At 37.3% G+C, this 23,481-nt stretch overlaps 1 protein-coding gene and 1 long non-coding RNA gene across 2 annotated transcripts in view; both read left to right on the forward strand.

The window, feature by feature from the left end:
- Positions 1–20,103, forward strand: part of LOC129524727 (uncharacterized) — a 926,434-nt gene extending 906,331 nt beyond the window's left edge. The window contains exon 6 of the long non-coding RNA XR_010130189.1: positions 20,037–20,103. This is a non-coding gene — a long non-coding RNA (uncharacterized lncRNA). The remainder of the gene's footprint in view (positions 1–20,036) is intronic.
- The window catches only part of LINGO2 (leucine rich repeat and Ig domain containing 2), a 349,057-nt gene continuing 345,672 nt past the window's right edge, over positions 20,097–23,481 (forward strand). The window contains exon 1 of the mRNA XM_063696304.1: positions 20,097–20,195. The gene's annotated coding sequence lies outside the window, so the exon portion shown is untranslated. The remainder of the gene's footprint in view (positions 20,196–23,481) is intronic.

Consider the following 23,481-nt stretch of genomic DNA (forward strand, 5'->3'; position numbering starts at 1 on the left):
TTCCTATGCCTGTCTTTACTTTAATCTCTTAATCCCGTCATCTTCGTAAGCTAAGGGGGATGTATGTTGCCTCGGGACCTTGTGATGATTGCATTAACTGCACAAATTGTAGAGCATGTATGTTTGAACAATATGAAATCTGGGCACCTTGAAAAAAGAACAGGATAACAGCAATGTTCAGGGAACAAGAGAGATAACCTTAAACTCTGACTGCCAGTGAGCCGGGCAGAAAAGAGCCATATTTCTCTTCTTTCAAAAGCGAATGGGAGAAATATTGCTGAATTCTTTTTCTCAGCAAGGAACATCCCTGAGAAAGAGAATGAGTCCCTGAGGGTAGGCCTCTAAAATGGCTGCTTTGGGGGCGGCCATCTTTTATGGCTGAAGCTGTAGGGATGTAATAAGCCCCAGTCTCCAGTAGCACTCCCAGGCTTATTAGGATGAGGAAATTCCCGCCTAATGAATTTTGGTCAGACTGGTCGTCTGCTCTCAAACCCTGTCTCCTGATAAGATGTTATCAGTGACAATGTGTGCCCAAAACTTCATTAGCAATTTTAATTTTGCCCCGGTCCTGTGGTCCTGTGGTCCTGTGATCTCGCCCTGCCTCCATTTGCCTTGTGACCTTGTGAAGCATGTGATCTCTGTGACCCACACTCCCTCCCCTTTTGAAAATCACTAATAAAAACTTGCTGGTTTTATGGCTCGGGGGGCATCACGGAACCTGCTGACATGTGATGTCTCCCCTGGACATCCAACTTTAAAATTTGTCTCTTTTGTACTCTGTCTCTTTATTTCTCAGACCGGCTGACACTTAGAGAAAATAGAAAAGAATCTACGTGAAATATAGGGGGTGAATTTCGCCCAATATCTGGCTGAATTTCCTCCCAATATTAGTATTGTTGAACTTTATTAAAAATTGCTTGAGCATTTTATCAGCATTAAAATTTCTTCTTAAAAGAATGATGTGAGTTTCTCTGCTCAAAAAAGTTTTGTTCTCGATAAGATTGGGGACAATGTTTCTTAATAAATTACTACAGATAGAAGCGATTTCACTTTAAAGAAATTTTCAAATTAAACTTTATACTTATATCCCATTTGTTTATTTAAATCAGCTTTATTTACCTATAATTGACATATAATAAAGTGCATATACTTAAAGTGTACACTTTCATGTTTTGACACATGAATATACCCATGAAACCATCACTGCAGTTAAAATAATGAACATATCCATCACCCCCACAAGTTTTCTTGTGTCTTTTAAGTTTTTCCTTCCTGCTTCCTCTCTGCGTCCTCAGGCGCAGAACTGCTATGATTACAGAATGGCTTTCTGTAATCATAATTAATTTGAATTTTTATTTTCTACTGTTTTATATAAATGGAGTTGAAGAGTATACATTCTTTTTGGAGGGCTGCAGGAGAATCTGGCTTCTTTCATGCAGCATAATTGTTTTGTGATTCATTGATGTATTGCATGCACCATTAGTTCATTCCTTTTTATTGCGCAGTATAATTCTGTTCCATGGATATAACACTATTTGTTTACCCACTCACATGTTGGTGGATGTTTGAGTAGTTTTCAGCTTTTGGAAAACTGCCAAAAAAGTTTCTAGGAACGACTGTGGACAAGTGTTTGTATGTCATATGTTCCATTTCTTGTGAGTAAATACCTAGAATTTGAATGGCTGGATTATATAGTTGTGTATGCTTAACATTTTAAGCTGGATTATATAATTGTGTCTTTAACATTTTAATAAACATCAAACTACTCTTCAAAATGGTTGTGTCATATTACACTCCTACCAGCACTGTATAAAAGTTTAGCTTCCTCCACACCCTTGCCAACACTTAGTAAGATAAGCCTTTTTAATCTTATTTAATTTAATAGCTGTGTGGCAATATCTTGTGGTGGTTTTTATTTGCTGGAGAACTAATCACATTGAGCATCATTTCATGTGCTGATGTGCCATCCATGTAGCCTCTTTGGTGAAGTGTGAAATCAACTCTTTTACCTTTTTTTTTTTAATTGGTTTGTTTTTATATGATTAAGTTTTGAGAGTTCTTTAGGCATTTTACACAGGAGTTTTTTATGTAACTTGCATATATTTTCCCCTGGTTTGTGGCTTTTCTTTTCATTTTCTTAAAATTGGTTTTCACAATGCAAAAACGTTTTAAATTGTAATTAAATCAAATTTATAAATTTTTTTTAATTTTTTCTTTATTTAATAGTAAATTAATCTTAGCTTACCCTAATTTTTGTTTTGTTTTGTTTTTTTATTATTATTATACTTTAACTTTTAGGGTACATGTGCACAACATGCAGGTTAGTTATATATGTATACATGTGCCATGCTGGTGTGCTGCACCCATTAACTCGTCATTTAGCATTAGGTATATCTCCTAATGCTATCCCTCCCCCCTCCCCCCAACCCCACAACAGTCCCCAGAGTGTCATGTTCCCCTTCCTGTGTCCATGTGTTCTCATTGTTCAATTCCCACCTATGAGTGAGAACACGCGGTGTTTGGTTTTTTGTCCTTGCGATAGTTTACTGAGAATGAGGATTTCCAATTTCATCCATGTCCCTACAAAGGACATGAACTCATCATTTTTTATGGCTGCATAGTATTCCATAGTGTATATGTGGCACATTTTCCTAATCCAGTCTATCTTTGTTGGACATTTGGGTTGGTTCCAACTCTTTGCTATTGTGAATAATGCTGCAATAAACATACGTGTGCATGTGTCTTTATAGCAGCATGATTTATAGTCCTTTGGGTATATACCCAGTAATGGGATGGCTGGGTCAAATGGTATTTCTCGTTCTAGATCCCTGAGGAATCGCCACACTGACTTCCACAATGGTTGAACTAGTTTACAGTCCCACCAACAGTGTAAAAGTGTTCCTATTTCTCCACATCCTCTCCAACACCTGTTGTTTCCAGACTTTTTAATGATCGCCATTCTAACTGGTGTGAGATGGTATCTCATTGTGGTTTTGATTTGCATTTCTCTGATGGCCAGTGATGGTGAGCATTTTTTCATGTGGTTTTTGGCTGCATAAATGTCTTCTTTTGAGAAGTATCTGTTCATGTCCTTCACCCACTTTTTGATGGGGTTGTTTTTTTCTTGTAAATTTGTTTGAGTTCATTGTAGATTCTGGATATTAGCCCTTTGTCAGATGAGTAGGTTGCGAAAATTTTCTCCCATTTTGTAGGTTGCCTGTTCACTCTGATGGTAGTTTCTTTTGCTGTGCAGAAGCTCTTTAGTTTTATTAGATCCCATTTGTCAATTTTGGCTTTTGTTGCCATTGCTTTTGGTGTTTTATACATGAAGTCCTTGCCCATGCCTATGTCCTGAATGGTAATGCCTAGGTTTTCTTCTAGGGTTTTTATGGTTTTAGGTCTAACATTTAAGTCTTTAATCCATCTTGAATTAATTTTTGTATAAGGTGTAAGGAAGGGATCCAGTTTCAGCTTTCTACATATGGCTAGCCAGTTTTCCCAGCACCATTTATTAAATAGGGAATCCTTTCCCCATTGCTTGTTTTTCTCAGGTTTGTCAAAGATCAGATAGTTGTAGATATGCGGTGTTATTTCTGAGGGCTCTGTTCTGTTCCATTGATCTATATCTCTGTTTTGGTACCAGTACCATGCTGTTTTGGTGACTGTAGCCTTCTAGTATAGTTTGAAGTCAGGTAGTGTGATGCCTCCAGCTTTGTTCTTTTGGCTTAGGATTGACTTGTCGATGCGGGCTCTTTTTTGGTTCCATATGAACTTTAAAGTAGTTTTTTCCAATTCTGTGAAGAAAGTCATTGGTAGCTTGATGGGGATGGCATTGAATCTATAAATTACCTTGGGCATTATGGCCATTTTCACGATATTGATTCTTCCTACCCCTGAGCATGGAATGTTCTTCCATTTCTTTGTATCCTCTTTTATTTCGTTGAGCAGCGATTTGTCATTCTCCTTGAAGAGGTCCTTCACATGCCTTGTAAGTTGGATTTCTAGGTATTTTATTCTCTTTGAAGCAATTGTGAATGGGAGTTCACTCATGATTTGGCTCTCTGTTTGTCTGTTATTGGTGTATAAGAATGCTTGTCATTTTTGTACATTGGTTTTATATCCTGAGACTTTGCTGAAGTTGCTCATCAGCTTAAGGAGATTTGGGGCTGAGACAATGGGGTTTTCTAGATATACAATCATGTCATCTGCAAACAGGGACAATTTGACTTCCTCTTTTCCTAATTGAATACCCTTTATTTCCTTCTCCTGCCTAATTGCCCTGGCCAGAACTTCCAACACTGTGTTGAATAAGAGTGGTGAGAGAGGGCATCCCTGTCTTGTGCCAGTTTTCAAAGGGAATGCTTCCAGTTTTTGCCCATTCTGTATGATATTGGCTGTGGGTTTGTCATAGATAGCTCTTATTGTTTTGAGATACATCCCATCAATACCTAATTTATTTAGAGTTTTTAGCATGAAGGGTTGTTCAATTGTGTCAAAGGCCTTCTCTGCATCTATTGAGATAATTATGTGGTTTTTTCTTTGGCTCTGTTTATATGCTGGATTACATTTATTGATTTACGTATATTGAACCAGCCTTGCATCCCAGGGATGAAGCCCACTTGATCATGGTGGATAAGCTTTTTGATGTGTTGCTGGATTCGGTTTGCCATTATTTTATTGAGGATTTTTGCATCAGTGTTCATCAAGGATATTGATCTAAAATTCTCTTTTTTGGTTGTGTCTCTTCCTGGCTTTGGTATCAGGATGATGCTGGCCTCATAAAATGAGTTAGGGAGGATTCCCTCTTTTTCTATTGATTGGAATAGTTTCAGAAGGAATGGTACCAGTTCCTCCTTGTACCTCTGGTAGAATTCGGCTGTGAATCCATCTGGTCCTGGACTCTTTTTGGTTGGTAAGCTATTGATTATTGCCACAATTTCAGAGCCTGTTATTGGTCTATTCAGAGATTCAACTTCTTCCTGGTTTAATCTTGGGGAGGTGTATGTGTCGAGGAATTTATCCATTTCTTCTAGATTTTCTAGTTTATTTGCATAGAGATGTTTGTAGTATTCTCTGATGGTAGTTTGTATTTCTGTGGGATCGGTGGTGATATCCCCTTTATGATTTTTAATTGCGTCTATTTGATTCTTCTCTCTTTTCTTCTTTATTAGTCTTGCTAGCAGTCTATCAATTTTGTTGATCCTTTCAAAAAACCAGCTCATGGATTCATTAATTTTTTGAAGGGCTTTTTGTGTCTCCATTTCCTTCAGTTCTGCTCTGATTTTAGTTATTTCTTGCCTTCTGCTAGCTTTTGAATGTGTTTGCTCTTGCTTTTCTAGTTCTTTTAATTGTGATGTTAGGGTGTCAATTTTGGATCTTTCCTGCTTTCTCTTGTGGGCATTTAGTGCTATAAATTTCTCTCTACACACTGCTTTGAATGTGTCCCAGAGATTCTCGTATGTTGTGTCCTTGTTCTCGTTGGTTTCAAAGAACATCTTTATTTCTGCCTTCATTTCGTTATGTACCCAGTAGTCATTCAGGAACAGGTTGTTCAGTTTCCTTGTAGTTGAACAGTTTTGAGTGAGTTTCTTAATCCTGAGTTCTAGTTTGATTGCACTGTGGTCTGAGAGACAGTTTGTTATAATTTCTGTTCTTTTACATTTGCTGAGGAGAGCTTTACTTCCAACTATGTGGTCAGTTTTGGAATAGGTGTGGTGTGGTGCTGAAAAAAATGTATATTCTGTTGATTTGGGGTGGAGAGTTCTGTAGATGCCTATTAGGTCTGCTTGGTGCAGAGCTGAGTTCAATTCCTGGGTATCCTTGTTAACTTTCTGTCTCGTCGATCTGTCTAATGTTGACAGTGGGGTGTTAAAGTCCCCATTATTATTGTGTGGGAGTCTAAGTCTCTTTGTAGGTCACTCAGGACTTGCTTTATGAATCTTGGTGCTCCTGTATTGGGTGCATATATATTTAGGATAGTTAGCTCTTCTTGTTGAATTGATCCCTTTACCATTATGTACTGGCCTTTTTTGTCTCTTTTGATCTCTATTGGTTTAAAGTCTGTTTTATCAGAGACTAGGATTGCAACCCCTGCCTTTTTTTTTTTTTCCATTGGCTTGGTAGATCTTCTTCCATCCTTTTATTTTGAGCCTATGTGTGTCTCTGCACGTGAGATGGGTTTCCTGAATACAGCACACTGATGGGTCTTGACTCTTGATCCAATTTGCCAGTCTGTGTCTTTTAATTGGAGCATTTAGTCCATTTACATTTAAAGTTAATATTGTTATGTGTGAATTTGATCCTGTCATTATGATGTTAGCTGGTGATTTTGCTCGTTAGTTGATGCAGTTTCTTCCTAGCCTCGATGGTCTTTACAATTTGGCATGATTTTGCAGTGGCTGGTACTGATTGTTCCTTTCCATGTTTAGTGCTTCCTTCAGGAGCTCTTTTAGGGCAGGCCTGGTGGTGACAAAATGTCTCAGCATTTGCTTGTCTGTAAAGTATTTTTTTTCTCCTTCACTTATGAAGCTTAATTTGACTGGATATGAAATTCGGGGTTGAAAATTCTTTTCTTTAAGAATGTTGAATATTGGCCCCCACTCTCTTCTGGCTTGTAGAGTTTGTGCTGAGAGATCCGCTGTTAGTCTGATGGGCTTCCCTTTGTGGGTAACCCGACCTTTCTCTCTGGCTGCCCTTAACATTTTTTCCTTCATTTCAACTTTGGTGAATTTGACGATTATGTGTCTTGGAGTTGCTCTTCTCGAGGAGTATCTTTGTGGCGTTCTCTGTATTTCCAGAATCTGAATGTTGGCATGCCTTGCTAGATTGGGGAAGTTCTCCTGGATATATCCTGCAGAGTGTTTTCCAACTTGGTTCCATTCTCCCCGTCATTTTCAGGTACACCAATCAGACGTAGATTTGGTGTTTTCACATAGTTCCATATTTCTTGGAGGCTTTGTTTGTTTCTTTTTATTCTTTTTTCTCTAAACTTCCCTTCTCGCTTCATTTCATTCATTTCATATTCCATCACTGATACCCTTTCTTCCAGTTGATCTCATCGGCTCCTGAGGCTTCTGCATTCTTCACGTAGTTCTCGAGCCTTGGCTTTCAGCTCCATCAGCTCCTTTAAGCACTTCTCTTTATTGATTATTCTATTTATACATTCGTCTAAATTTTTTTCAAAATTTTTAACTTCTTTGCCTTTGGTTTGAATTTCCTCCTGTAGCTCGGAGTAGTTTGATCGTCTGAAGCCTTCTTCTCTCAACTCGTCAAAGTCCTTCTCCTTCCAGCTTTATTCCATTGCTGGTGAGGAACTGCATTCCTTTGGGGGAGGAGAGGCGCTCTGCTTTTTAGAGTTTCCAGTCTTTCTGCTCTGTTTTTTCCCCATCTTTGTGGTCTTATCTACTGTTGGTCTTTGACGATGTTGATGTACACATGGGTTTTTGGTGTGGATGTCCTTTCTGTTTGTTAGTTTTCCTTCTAACAGAGAGGACCCTCAGCTGCAGGTCTGTTGGAGTTTGCTAGACGTCCACTCCAGACCCTGTTTGCCTGGGTATCAGCAACGGTGGCTGCAGAACAGCGGATTTTCATGAACCGTGAATGCTGCTGTCTGATCATTCCTCTGGAAGTTTTGTCTCAGAGGAGTACCCGGCCATGTGAGGTGTCAGTCTGCCCCTACTGGGGGGTGCCTCCCAGTTAGGCTGCTCGGGAATCAGGGGTCAGGGACCCACTTGAGGAGGCAGTCTGCCCATTCTCAGATCTCCAGCTGCATCCTGGGAGAACCACTGCTCTCTTCAAAGCTTTCAGACAGAGACATTTAAGTCTGCAGAGGTTACTGCTGTCTTTTTGTTTGTGTGTGCCCTGCCCCCAGAGGTGGAGCCTACAGAGGCAGGCAGGCCTCCTTGAGCTGTGGTGGGCTCCACCCAGTTCGAGCTTGCCAGGTGCTTTGTTTACCTAAGCAAGCCTGGGCAATTGTGGGCGCCCCTCCCCCAGCCTTGCTGCCGCCTTGCAGTTTGATCTCAGACTGCTGTGCTAGCAATCAGCGAGACTCCGTGAGCGTAGGACCTTCTGAGCCAGGTGCAGGATATAATCTCGTGGTGCGCCGTTTTTTAAGCCCATCGGAAAAGCGCAGTATTAGGGTGGGAGTGACCCGATTTTCCAGGTGCCATCTATCACCCCTTTCTTTGACTAGGAAAGGGAACTCCCTGACCGCTTGCACTTCCCATGTGAGGCAATGCCTCGCCCTGCTTCGGCTCATGCACAGTGTGCTGCACCCACTGTCCTGTGCCCACTTTCTGGCACTCCCTAGGGAGATGAACCCAGTACCTCAGATGGAAATGCAGAAATCACCCATCTTCTGCGTCACTCGCACTGGGAGCTGTAGACTGGGGCTTTTCCTATCCGGCCATCTTCAGCTTACTCTCAAATTTATCAATTTTTAATGGATTTTTTTGGTGTGGTATCTAAGAAATCTTCACTTGAGCTAAAGACATAAAGCTTTTCTTCTTTGTTTTCTTCAAAAGATTTTCCAGTTTGAGGTCTATGATATGGTTTGAATGTACCTGCTTTCCCAAAATTCATATGTTGAAAATTTCCAATGTGATAGTATTACAAGATGTGGCCTTTGGGAGGTAATTAAGTCATAAAGGCTCTACCCTCATGGGTCGGATTAGTGCCTTATAAAAGAGGCTTAAGGGAGCTTGTTTACTGCTTTCATTATGTGAGGTTGCAGCAAGAAGGTCCCATCTGTAAATCTGCTCACTCCTTGATCTTGGGCTTCCCAACATCCAGCATTATAAATGGCAATTTCTGTTGTTTATAAATTACTCAGTCTAAGGTATTTTGTTATAGTAGCCTGAATGGACTAAGGCAGTCTATGGTCTTTAATTTTTCTATATCACATAGTGTGCAGTAGGAATTAAAATTATTTTACTTCTTTTTATTTTTTATGTTACCAATTGTTCCAGCTCCATTGGTTGAAGTGACTGTCCTTTCTCCACTGAATTATCTTTGTATGTTTGTTGAAAATCAGTTGTCCAACTATACGTGGGTCTATTTCTGGTCTCTGATTTGTTCCATTCATCTAGTTGTCTGTTTTGACACAAAACCATACTTGAAAACTTGATAAATGTCATTTTCTAAAAAGTCTTGAAATAAGGTATTATTAATTGTCTGAATTTTTTTCTTAACTTTCAAGGTCTTGGAGAGCTATTCTAGGTTCTTTGTATTTGCAAATAAATTTTAGAATCAGGTCAGGCACGGTGTCTCATGCCTGTAATCCCAGCATTTTGGGAGTCTATAGGTGGATCACTTGAGGTCAGGAGTTCAAGATCAGCCTGGCCAACATGGTGAAACCCCCTCTCTACTAAAAACAAAAAAATTAGTCAGGCATGGTGGCGCATGCCTGTAGTCCCAGCTACTAGAGAGGCTGAGGCAGGAGAATCGCTTGAACCTGGGAGGTAGAGTTTGCAATGAGCTAGAATCACAACACCGTGTTCCAGCCTGGGTGACAGAGCAAAACTCCATCTCAAGAAAAAAAAAAAAAAATTAGAATCTGCATGTAATTTCTTTAAAAAAATATGTTGGGATTGTGATTAGTCAGTTTGGGGTAAATTGACATCAGCAATAATGGGTTTTCTAACCCATGAACGTGGCGTATCTGTACATTCATTTGGTCTTTAATTTTTCTCAGCAATGTTTTATAGCTCTCAATGTACAGATCTAGTATGTACGTTGTGAAAGACTCATCCCCATGTATTTCATTTAATTTTATATTATTGGGAATTTTTTTGTGTAAATTTCAATGTCTAATGTTTTGTTGCTAGACTATAAAAATACAATTGGTTTTTGTATGTAATTTTTATATTCTGTAGCCTTACTAAATCCACATATTAATCAGTTCTAGTACTTTTTGTGTAGATTCCAATATATTTTTACTTAGACAATCATCTGTAAATAAAGGCAGTTTTAACATTTTTCTTTCTAATTTGGATGCCTTTTATTTCTTGCCATACTGAACTGGATAGAACCTCCACTACAATGTTGAACAGAAGTGATGGGAGCTGACATCCTTGCCTTTTCCTGATCTTAATAAGAAAGCATTCAGAGTTTCATCATTAAGTATAATATTAGCTCCAGGTTTTTGCAGATATCCTTCATCAGGTTGAAGAAATTTCTTTCTAGTCCCAGTTTGTTTAAAGTTTTTATGAGGAATTGATGTTGAATTTTGTCAAATGCTTTTTGTATGTCAATTGAGATGATCATATGGTTTTTATTTTTTAGTTTATTAGTATGGTTAATGTGGTTACATCAAGTGCTTTTGTACAAAGCGAATCTCTTTTAATTTAATGTATCTTTATTGTAAAGTTGCTCTGGCTATTCCATTATATCTGCAAGTCGTTTGCCAAATTCTTCCTAGAACATTGATAAGTAATAGAATTAAGGTATTTTCTAAAATAACTGATAAAGACTTTACATCTTATTGCTAACTTGACTAGAGGCATTATAACCTCAGCTACAGTTTATTTATTCCAATTTTGTTTTTCATGCTTTATTTTTTGTTATTCTCTTTGACATACTCCATGCTACTTTGAGTTAGTCTCTGAGCTGGGTGCCAATAGGTTTTCTATTAATTTGAATTGTTTGGTAAAGTTTCTAATATAGTTAAACATAGATCTAAACAATTACCTGAAAGTAAACTTCCAAGATAAATGAAAACATATATCCACAAAAAGACTTATATAAATGTGTGTACTATATAATTCCATTTATATAAAGCTCAAGAACAGGTGAAACAAATCTTTTAAAACCAGAATACTAATTGCCTTTGAGAGGTGTGTGTTGAAAGGAAGAGATGTGAGGAAGCTTTCTGGGGTGCAGAAATATTCTATATCCTGATTGAAGTGTTGGTTTCAGGGATATACTGATTTCTTAAAACTGATCCGAGTGTATACATAAAATCTTATGTTTCACTCTCTGTAAATTGTACAACATTTAATTACATATATATACATATCATGTATATATTTATAAATCAGTATATGTGTATATAATGTAATTATACAAATTATACATATATGTAGCTATTTAATTCTATGCCAGGTGAAGTATATTTTTAGAATTATACATTTTATATATATATACATTTTAAATTTTTTAATTATTTAAAATTTTCAGAGAACAAATTTCTGTATCAGTAAGGATTTTTTGTTATAAATATTAGAAAATGACTCTGGCTGTCCATAAACAGAAAAAGAATTCATCAGAAGGAGATTCACATCTCACAAAACAGGCATATGGAGAGGAATAAAGAAGCTTGTGCACCTAGATCATATTGCAGGGAAACCCAGTGCTTTAGCTATCATTGTTATGCATCTATCCTTAAAAATGTATGTATAATGTAAATATATATGTACACATACACACACATACACAGGTGATCCTTAAACAACACAGGTTTGAACTGCTTGCGTCCACTTACATGTGGATTTTTGTCAGTAAAAGTTATACCCAGTGTGTTGGTTCTCCTGCCTCCTTTTCTATCTCCTTTACCTCTTCCTCTTCTGCCACCCCTGAGACAGCAAGACCAACCCTTTCCCTTCCTCCTCCTTAGCCTACTCAACATGAAGACAATGAAGATGAAGACCTTTATGATAACCCACTTCCACTTAATAAAGAGTAAATATCTTTTTCTTCCTCATGGTTTACTTAATGGCATTTTCTTTTCTTTAGCTTAATTTATTGTAAGATTACAGTATTTAATAAATAGAGCACACAAAACACGTGTTAATCTACTGTTATATTACAGTAAGGCTTCCAGTCAAGAGTAGACTGCTAGTAGTTAAGTTTTGGGGGGAGTCAAATATTGTACACAAATTTTCAACTGCATGAGGATGTTGGTGTTCCTAATCCACATGTTGTTCAAGGGTCAATTTTATATATAACTACAGTTTAAAAAACCTTTGTGTCACTCCCTCAAGCTTTCATATTTAGATCATGTTAGTTGAGTTAGGTCACATCCAAGTCCCTCTCATTCCCAGGCTGCGGTAGAAAGAAGGTCTTTCCTTCCCTCCAAGATTATCCTCAGCAACAACTTCCTAATAAAAATAAGAGAATTAGTAGAAAGAGGAGCATGTTGGTTTATGGAAAGCCAAAATGAAAACAAAAACAAATAAAATCATATTCACACACATATACACACAAGCTGTCCATGACATTGTCTCTCTTGTATTTTGTCTGTATATACCTGATATTGGGATAAAGTGGAATATAGTGTTTAGGGAAAGGAACTATTAGAAATAGAGAAAGAAATGGGTTGATCTGGCCTTATTCTTGATGTGGGAAATCAAAAGCAAATTGATAGGACAAATGACATACAGAGCATTTATTGTGCTAGAAAGCGTAGGACCTATACAATTAACAAGTCACAAGTTTAAATCTTAATTCTCCCTTATAACTTTTTGACCTTAAGCAAGCTACTTATCTTTTCTGACCCCATGCTTTTCAATTGCAAAATGGAAGTAGTACCTGTCTCCCAGGTTTTTTATGAAGATTAAATGAGAACATGTATGTAAAGCATACAATGTGACACACTATATCTCAATGGTCACTTGCCAAATACTTATTATTTTCCCATCTCTCTTCTTTAGAATATTGTGTTACTTTTGATTCATCCCTACTACCATCACCCTGCTGAAAGGGGTTATAATATATATATATATATATATATATATATATATATATATATATATATATATATATATATATTTGAGACAGGTTCTCACTCAGTTGCCCAGGTTGGAGTAAGTGGTGTGATCAGGGCTAACTACAGCCTCAACTTCCTGGGTTCAGGTGATCCTCCCGACTCAGCCTCCTGAGTAGCTGGGACAACAGGTGTGTGCCACCAGGCCTAGCTACTTTTTTGTAGAGAGAGGGTTTCACCATGTTGCCCAGGCTGATCTCGAACTCCTGAGCTCAAGTAATCCACCTGTCTTGGCCTCCCAAAATGCTGGGATTAAAGGTGTGAGCCATTGCTCCCAGCCTAAAAGGGGTTGTATATCTCAAATATGCTAACTACATCCCATCAGGAAATGGTACTGCTGTCAAACTAATGCAGTGGCACTGTTCTTGAAGGTGGTTATATAGAGAGATGACAGTTTCTTCTTCATGAAATGTAAGTCCTGATGAGACCACTTACCCTCCATCATTTCTTGTTTCCCATTTTAGGCACAGTCTGCCTTACACCAGTAAAAACTTGATTGCATTAGCTTGTTTTTATGGCTGCTTTATAGTGACACTGGTCTGTGTATTTACTGTGTTTTTATATTAGCTGCTAGAGGTCTTTCCTTTCTACATTTAGTGCTCCTTTCAAGATATCTTATAAGGCAGGTCTGGTGGTAAGGAACTCCCTCTATATTTGCTTATCTGGAAATGATCTTATTTCTCCTTCACAGAGGAAGCTTAGTTTGGCTGGACATAGAATTCTTGGTTGAAGATTTTTTCTTTAAGAATGTTGAATATAGGCCCCCAATCTCTTCTGGCTTGTAGGATTTCAGCTGAGAGGTCCGTGGTTAGCCTGATGGGGTCTCCTTTGTAGGTGACCTCCCTTTTCTTTCTAGCTGCCTTTAATATTCTGTCTTTCATTTAGACCTTGGAAAATCTGATGATTATGTATTTTAGGGATGATCTTCTTGTGTAGAATTGAAAGGCCATTTCTCACTTTATGCAATTCATGGAAGAATCATTTTCCCCCAAAATAGGCTATCTGAAACTCAAAGAGAAATAAATGTTTTACATTAAAAGTTGTGGAAAAATACTGAAAAAATTAAAAAATGGCTTTGTTCTAGAAGAGTTCTTAAACATGAGTGTGTCTAAGTGTAATCTAGGGAAGTGTCACCTTCAGAATCTCCAGTCTCACTCTAGACATGGTGATTCATTAATTCTGGGGCATTGCCCAAGAACCCACATTATCAACAACACTCTCATAATTTTGATGAGCTAATTCAGAAGTTGTTTTTTCCCCACTAGAAAGGATTTCTAGGGAGAAGTTTCTGGTTTTTTTTTTTTTTTTTTAACTTGTCATGGATTTTGCCAAAGGCAGTGGAAATGGGACCTATACTATATCTAGAGAGCAGTGGGTGGTGACTCCTCAATAGTTATAAAGGAGGATCTCAAACTGGTGGCCAAGGACCACAACCAGTCCAAAAATGTGTTCTTTCTGGCAAAATGGTGTTTCAAATGTTGTTTGTAATATCCTTAGTCTAAGCTTACTTTCTCCAGCTCACCATTGGTGGCTCTCTGGCTCCTTGTCAAAGTCAGCCACACTATATTTATATTTAAGAGATACACTTGACTCTGAGGCATTCCAGTTTGTGAGCTTTGAGAATTTAAAAGATCTCTCTCTAAATCCTAGAAAACTCAGAGTATATGAAGTATTTGGAAACTGCCTAATGATAATTACATTTTGTTTGTGAGTTCTAAGTCGACCAGGCCAAGCCAAACCAATCAGGATCAATTTATGAATTATTTTCTACTGAAAGCTGACATGTTCTGACATGTTCAATGTAGGTTGGACCTCTACTCTTCTTCCATAATTTGTTGGTTTACTTCCTGGTTCACACTACTAGACTATGAGCAATACTTGAACACGAACTAAGTGTCTTGCCTTGTCCTCTGAGCCTAGCATATTGCATAGAACTTAAAACATGTTTAAATATTTGTTGAAATGAAGAAGGTGAAAAGGAAAGGAAAGAAGGATGGAAGGGAGGAAGAAAAAAGACAATGGAGGAAGGAAGAAAAGGTAGAAAGAAGAAAGGAGGCAGGAAGGGATAAAACACTCAGGAAAGGAAGGAAAAAGGACAGAGCCAAGTTTCAACTGTGGAAAATGTGGGAATGTGACAAATGGATGCCTCATTTTAAGAAAATGAAAACAAGAATGTGGCCTATTTTAATTAGTAAAGTTTCTAGATCATAATCAAATTCAGAATTAGGCATCTTTCAGCGAAGACAAAAACAAAGAGAATTGTGCTTGAGTATCAGGTACTGCGTTCTCAGTGATTGATAGCGTTACCTTAGATCTTGCTTTATGTCACTTGAAGGGCTTCCTGCTGGGTTCTGAAATGAAAATGATATCAAATGAGTATTTTGCAAGATTATTTCCAGCTTGTGATTACTAATAATGTAGCTACACATACAAAATGTTCATCAGCAAAACACTGATGTGCTATTCATACTTTAATCTAATCAGGGGTTTTGTCATAGTCTATCAACACAGTCTTCTCTTTGTGTCTTTTTTTTTTTCCATTAGAAAAATGAGAGAGAGAAAGGTCATCTGTTGCTTTCAAAATTAAATTCATTTAAAACTGTGTATCTCAAAATCCTGTTATTTTGTTTGTTGGCTTCGGTATCTTCTTTATGAAATAAAACCTACCAGAAACACCATTTAAAAAAAAATCAAGTGAATTGGAAATCTATAAAGTTGTTTGGACACCATGCTGAGTAAGCTGGGTAAGAAAGTGGTGTATTGGAAAGACAGGAGTATCATGGGTTTAAATGCTTTTCCAGACCCTATTGAGATCTGAGTAGCCTCTGTCACTTTACTTCCCTGGGACTAAGTTTTTCATCTATAAATTGAGTGAATCTTTCAGATTCAATCTCTAGGAACTTATCATTAATTGAGTTAATACAGTACAGCACTATCAATTAACTGCATTGAAATCACAGCTCCATTTTTCAAAGGCTCTATATCCTTGGGTGAGTAACTTAAACTTTCTGATTCTTATTTTAATCACCGTAAAGTGGGCATTATTATAGTATAAACTTCTCATAGTTTGGGAGACAATTAAAAAGAAACTACATATAAAATAGATAGCAACAACATTTACAAGTATTAGTGGTAGTTGTTAATGACCTCTGCCTACTGAGAAATACTTTCTGACCTTTTCATCAGACTAATAAAAAAAAAATTTAGAAGCAATAATTTTGTGAATAAAAAATGGCCAAACCTACCCTTTCCCTAAAATTACTGACAGAAAAGGCTAAATTTGACATTTTTAAGGTAGAAAGCCTCATAACTTTGATTATTTATAATCTCTCTGTTTTTACATTCTTGATTATTATATTCTCTGTGTTAGTGTGGGAAAATGAGTGACTTAGACACAAAGCTTCCAAAATATATCAAGATCAAGCAATCATTTAACAAATGCATTGAACTCACTGAATGCTGAGTACTCTTATAGTTCTGTTGGCCACCTAGAGGGCTATGCAACATGTCTCCACGGGGAAGATGAAGCTGAGATAACGTATAAAAAACAACTTGTCAACAAGTGCAAATCAATAGCCTATAAAATGAGTGCCTAAGTGCTAAGGGGATCCTTTGGAAAGCTTTCTTCAAAGCAATAAGGTAAACTAAAAGGGTAGTAGTGTTGTGCATAAGGAAAGGCAAAGAATACCAAAATTCAACTGGCACTTAGAGCCAGACCAACAAACAGGAAAACAGCGTTTGTACATGTTAGAATTTCTTCTCCTTTGTTTTCCAAATGTGACTTTGGTCTTGTTTTGTTTTAAATTAATGTACAACAGTGATTTATCAATCACTTCTGTATGCCATGCCCCAATCTGGAACCTCTTTGCACATTGTCAAAAATTCATTTTAGAACATTTAACTCAACATTAATGAGGTGTAATTTACATACAAGAAAATATATTCATTCTGAATTTTTTTTTTTTTTTGAGACTGAGTTTTGCTCTTGTTGCCCAGGCTGGAGTGCAATGGCACAATCTCGGCTCACCACAACCTCCGCCTCCCAGGTTCAAGCAATTCTCCTGCCTCAGCCTCCCGAATAGCTGGGATTACAGGCATGCACCACCACTCCCAGCTAATTTTGTATTTTTTTTCTTTTTTTTTGGTAGAGACAGGGTTTCACCATGTTGGGCAGGATGGTTTCGATCTCTTGACTTCGTGATCCACCCGCCTCAGCCTCCCAAAGTGCTGGGATTACAGGTGTGAGCCACTGCGCCCAGCCCCAAATTCATTTTTAAAAGAATAAGTTCCTCAAAAAAATGAAAGCATTAAAGAAAATATCTTGTTTTCATACTATGCATCCCAGTAATAGCAGAGTTTCAAAACATAAAATAATTAAATCCTTTGGAAATCATATTGATTTTAGTAAAAAAAGTCACTTACTATCTAAGAGCATTTTAAATAATAATTATGCCTACCTTTTGTTTTCATTGTATTCTCATTAATAACACATTTGGAGAGAGATAAGTGAAAAATTATTTGAAGCGTATTTTTTCATAATGAAAGTTGGTGACAGGATACAGTTTCAAACCAATGTCATGGAATTGGTACTTCTTATGACCCCTCATAGACTTCTCTTCAAGGAGAATACATGCATTTAATTTTGTATCTCCTTTTAGAGAAAACAAATAGAATAATCATACAAAAATTGTGTAAAGCAACTTGTACAATAGCATCTTCCCCTACCCCCCACACACAAAAGTCTGTTAACTTGGATGTGATGCAGAGCACACAGGATTGTATTGTAATTCCTTACACAACAGTTGGAAGGCAGTGACTCTTGTGTTTGATGCCATAGATGTTATTGTACTATCAAAACCTAATTGGTTGGATTATCTGATTCATTTTAACTCAGCTACATGAGGTTGTGGAAGAAGTTATAAGAGTGACACAAAGCTATCACATCCAATAACAACCTCACAAGCATTAGCTATGTGAATTGATCCTTCTATATTGTAGATTTTCCCTTGGCCTATAGTGCTCTACTCACTGACAAACCTCATGAATTTCCCAGCTCTGGTCACATAGCAGATTGTTCATAAGGTAAGGCTAATCATCTTGATTGGATGTAATGTTGCTCCCTTTCTTGGTTACAAGAAAATGTTAAACAGAATAGAATGAGTGATAATCTTTTCATGAAGAGAACTTATGTCTTTTTGCTTTGTACCTGTAGCACCAAATCCCATGCCTGGCACAACAGAGGTGCTCAAATAAAATTTGTGGAATGAATAAGAGGGCTAATAAATAAATAAATGAACAAAAGTTAGTGGAAAATCATCACTGCTGAAAAGAAAATACGCAAAACTTACCCCTTCTGAGGAGGGATCAATAGCATCATTTCTGTGTAATAAAATATAGCCATTTTATAAAGCAAGTAGTTATACTGACTTATTTTCACTTTTTTTATAATAAGTGGCAGAACCAAAGTATGAGAAGTGGCGCTAAGTCACTGATGGGTGCTTCCAAAGCAAGTAGCTTTCAGAAATTTCTCACTTCAAACCCTGTTTGGAAGCTTAGAAATTATGTTTATAAACTCTTCCCTGTCATCTGGTCCACTAGTATATGGCTACTTTTAATATCCTTCATGGCTGCCAAAAGACCAAAAAAGGTTTATCTTTCATGAAAACAGGTTTGTTTTATAAAATAAGTGATATGATAATTTCCAGAAGATCTTCAAAGAAGATAGGAAGTAGAAAAAAATGTTGGCATGAATAAAAACAGTTTGTATCTAGAAGTAGACTGAGGTTATAGGTTAATAAGTACCACAACTTGGATCAATAAATACAAAAATTTTAGATGTGTGTGTGTTGAGGGGGTGTGGATATTTATGGGTATCTAATAGCATCAACATAATGCTCCTGCTTTGAATTGCAGTATGGTCATTTAGTGTCACATATACACCTCTTTGTTTAAGGAATTATTTTGAAGTGCTGCATTCTAGTGCAAGGCATGTGTTCAACTTGAACCCTTTGTCATCTTAGCATTCTGGCTGAAATGGCATAATAGGATATCATACTGTTGTGCCTTTTAACAAAGTCTCCACACTGACTTCTGGGAATCTGTGAAGCTCTAATCACAGGTGCATGAGGATTTATTATTTTGTTGCTTGTTAAAATCAGTTTTTGCACCTGTGTCCATGAATCTTCAGAACGTAGTTATTCACAAGTCCCCCTACAGACTTAGAATAACCTCTAAGCCCTTTCTGTGCACTACTTAGAAAATAATAGTAATAAATTTGCTTCTGTATATGTATTACTAAATATGGTTGTTACAGTTATAAAAAATCTAATAGTTTTTAAGAGCTACCCTGGGAAGACCAGTGAGCATTTCTGTTCATTAGTATCATCCTGATCGTCTATTGAAGTGTTGTTTATGTGTCAGGTAACAGTCCAATAAAGGTTACTGATTATACATAGGTTTTCTCTGTATGAATGAAAGTCAAACATGCTAATTAAGTTTAAATGCCATATTTATTCATGGACATAAACAACTGAATCATTAAATATGTGGTACATTGCCCCCAAATTAGCTGTCTAATTACTTTCTTGAGTCTGGTCATTCCTTTGTGTACCGACTCTGGCTACAGTGCATTTACATTGGTTACTGTTTTACAGTACTGTCTTACTGTCATACAGCCTGTATGTTGATATCAATAATGGTGGCTGCTGAATTTGCAACACCTTACATATGTCCCTCAGAGTTGTTTCTCACACATTATCCTAGAGAGGTGACCCAACATTTATACAGGGAATGTTGACATTGACTGGAGCATCAGAAATCACAAAGGAAATTGTCCTTGATCCACAATCTTGTGGATTTCACTCTAACTGCTCATGGGTTTTGCCCTATTGCATCCCATTGCCCAGTTACCCTGAGAATATTATGGGTAAAGTAGAAAAATACTCTGAGTACCCCAACTGGTCACCTACCTGAAGAAGAGGCGGTACATACTATATAGCATGTGTGAGTTTTAATATCAGTAATGTTCATTAATAACTGATGGCTTGAGTAGATCAATAACAACATGCAGAGGGACATGCACTTGGCAAAAACACCTTTTGTAGCACATAAACTTCAGTCTTCCAGTTTTAATGTTTATCAGCATCTTGAGAAGCATTTATAGTCCCTCACACACTCCTTTATGATTCCCTTATTGATTAAGTTGTGATGCCTCCTGGACCTAGGACACGGTTCACTATTTTTCAATTAAAATGGAGAAATATCTTGTTTGTTGCAGGTTCGTTTCAAGCAGTTGGCTTGTGGGACTCTGAGAGATGCTGCTGCCCATGACATGCGGGAATTATCATGATCAACTACCCAGCTTGGATTTCACCCAGTGGCCAAGAGCTTTGTGTGGGAGACGGCAAGGGTTGGATTTTTCAAAAGAGTAAACCAGGTAAGGTTCAAGGGAGACATCTGATCATTTATTACTTGCTCTAAGGGCTTTAGTGTGCTGCCAAAATATATGAATAATGTATAGCTTTTCTATTTGTTTTCTAAGTCCACAGAGCAGGTTGTTAAAGAATGGGGCTCCCTTGGATTTAGGAGAATGCATATAGTAATAATTGAGTCCCTTTACTCTCAAGAGGAGAAAGGAGCTATTTTAAGATACACATAATGCAGGCATACGAATACTGTAGAGGCCAATACTATAAAGATTTCCTCTTTAAGCTACTATTCTGAACTCTAATGGCATAAACAGTTGTACTTTTGAAGGTGCATTAGAGAAAGTGTTGCCGTTAAGTATTTATATTTTACACAATATAGAAGTGAATATCAGTTCATGGCGTATGATCTTATAAATGTGCTTCAAGATTACTCCAATTCAGAAGATTATACCATTGTTCTTCTTTTATTTCTTTGAAAGTATTTATCATTCTAAATCTATTCACCTGTTATTTAAGATGGTGATACAATGACATACTGTATTATTTTGGCTCTGAGGATTTAAAATATTGCACTCTTATTCAAGTACTCTTTTATCTACTTTTTCTATTACATGCTGGAAACTCTTCCCAACTGTTAACCATATTTTGGTCAGATCTTCTTATCTCTCTCTTTAACTCGCTTCCTCTCCTACAACATAAATTAAATATGTTGTCCATAATTACCTGAAGAAACTACAAGCTATTATTGTCTTCTGACTCTAAGACTATCGAAACTTTAACAGTTTATTTGAATTTTCTGCATTGCAAAGCAAGCTTTTCTTTAAGTTCAAGTATGGAAACGGAAAAAAGTATGTAAAATTCCTTTATTTAGAAAGCAATGGATGGAGATTATTCTATGTCACTAATGCTTGAGCACCTTAAGCTTTTTACAAATACAGCTTTCATACTTTCTGAAAATAAAGTAAACGGAACTCAGTCAGTAAATTATAGCCTGACATAATTATTTGGATATAAATAAAGACTTCTGAAGTGTTTGAAAACAATCTTTTAAAGTTTAATAAACATTAACTTTCAATTCCCTAATGACTTATTTGCATATAAGATGATATCATGAGAGTATAAAACCCAAATATCTACAAATTTAAAAATTTTTTGAAATAGTGTAGATTATCAATCTCATGGCAGAAATGTTTATTTGATGAACTGAGCTGGTGAATAATTTTTTTGTCTTGTTTAGTGGCAAAGTGGATTACTCACATTTAGAAGACTTCTGACAGTCTGTAAATGAAAGGGACATCAAAACACAGCATACATTAGTAGAAGAAAGTGCAACCGAGTTCTCTGCTTCATCGCATTGGCATCTAACACATAACTGTAGCGAAAATACTTTGGGATAGACTTCCATAGTCTTATACCTTTAAGTCTTAGAGTTAATCCTAATTATTTTTATTTCAGTATTTACCACAAAATTGGGTTACATGTCAAAACCTCAGAGTTAGAAGGAAAAACTTAAAAAAAAATTTTTTTTGGAGACGTTAACATTCCTCTCTTAGTACTACAACCAGCAGACAGAAAATCAGCAAGGATTTAGAAGAATCGAACAATACCATCAATCAACTGGATCTAGTTGACATTTATAGAACACTCCACCCAACAACAAAATATACATTCTTTTCAACTGCATAGGTAATATTTACCAAGATAAACTGTATCCTGAGTCATTAAACAGACATTTACAATTTAAAAGAATTTGTGTGTTGATTGTGTATATCAAAGGGAATAAAGAAAAATAAGAAAAAATAAAATAAAAGAATTTGTGGCTGGGTACAGTGGCTTACACCTGTAATCTTAGTGCTTTGGGAAGTCAAGGTGAGAGGATCACTTGAGACAAGGAGTTTGAGATCAACCTGGACAACAAAGTGAGACCTCATCTCTATAAAATTTTAAAAAATTAGTTGAGAATGGTGGTGTGTGCTTGTAGTTCCAGCTACTCAGGAGGCTGAGGTGGGAGGACTGCTTGAGCCCAAGAGTTGGAGGTTACAGTGAGCTATGATAGCACCACTGCATTCCAGCCTGGGTGACAGGGTGAGATTCTGTCTATAAAAAACTAAATAAATAAAAATAATTTTTAAAAAATCAGGGCCAGCCGGGTGCGGTGGCTCAAGGCTGTAATCCCAGCACTTCGGGAGGCCAAGGCAGGCGGATCACAAGGTCAGGAGATCGAGACCATCCTGGCTAACATGGTGAAACCCTGTCTCTACTAAAAATACAAAAAAAAAATTATCCAAGCGTGGTGGCGGGCACCTGTAGTCCCAGCTACTCAGGAGGCTGAGACAGGAGAATGGCATGAACCCGGGAGACAGAGCTTGCAGTGAGCCGAGATCGTGCCACTGCACTCCAGCCTGGGCGACAAAGCAAGATTCCATCTCAAAAAGAAAGAAAAAAAAAAAAATCAGGGCCAGGTGTGGTGGCTCATGCCTGTAATCCTAGCACTTTGGGAGGCCTAGGCAGGTGGATCACCTGAGATCAGGAGTTCAAGGCAAGCCTGACCAACATGGTGAAACCCCATCTCTACTAAAAAATACAAAAATTAGCTGTGCATGGTAGCAGGCACCTGTAATCCCAGCTACTCAGTAGGCTGAGGCAGGAGAATCGCTTGAACCCGGGAGGTGGAAGTTGCAGTGAGCCAACATCGCGCCATTGCACTGCAGCCTGGGTGACAGAGCAAGACTCCGTCTCAAAAATCAAATTAAAAAATAAAGATAAAATAATTGATATTATACAAAATATGTTCTTGGACCATAATGGAATTACACTAGAAATCAGTAACAGAAAGATACCGGGAAAATCCTCAGACTGTTGGAAATAAAATAATTCACTTAATCCATAAAATGCCCACGTGAGGTGGATCTTATTGTTATCCTCATGTTAGAGATGAGAAAGTGAGGCAGAGAGAAAGTGAGAAAATTGCCCAAGTTTACTTGGCTAATGAGAGCTGGAGTCAGAGAAATTGGACTCAGGCAGGCTGGCTCCCGATCACACTCTGCTGTCCCTTTGATACATGTTGGAGCCTAACTTATCCAAACAAGTGCTTCCACAGATCAAATGATGCAGATAACTCACTTGGCTTCATTTAGGATAACTCAGGATACTTTTACTAGTTATGAAATTCTAGATTGACAGGTCTTTCTTCCCCCTATAAGCACTTTAAAGATGGTTTTCCATTGTCTTCTGCCTTGGTTGTTTCTGATCTGTTCTTCTATATGCAATGTGTCTTTTTTCTTTGGCTGCTTT

The sequence above is a fragment of the Gorilla gorilla genome, chromosome 13, assembly GCF_029281585.2.
Source record: "Gorilla gorilla gorilla isolate KB3781 chromosome 13, NHGRI_mGorGor1-v2.1_pri, whole genome shotgun sequence".
Classification (NCBI taxonomy): domain Eukaryota; kingdom Metazoa; phylum Chordata; class Mammalia; order Primates; family Hominidae; genus Gorilla; species Gorilla gorilla.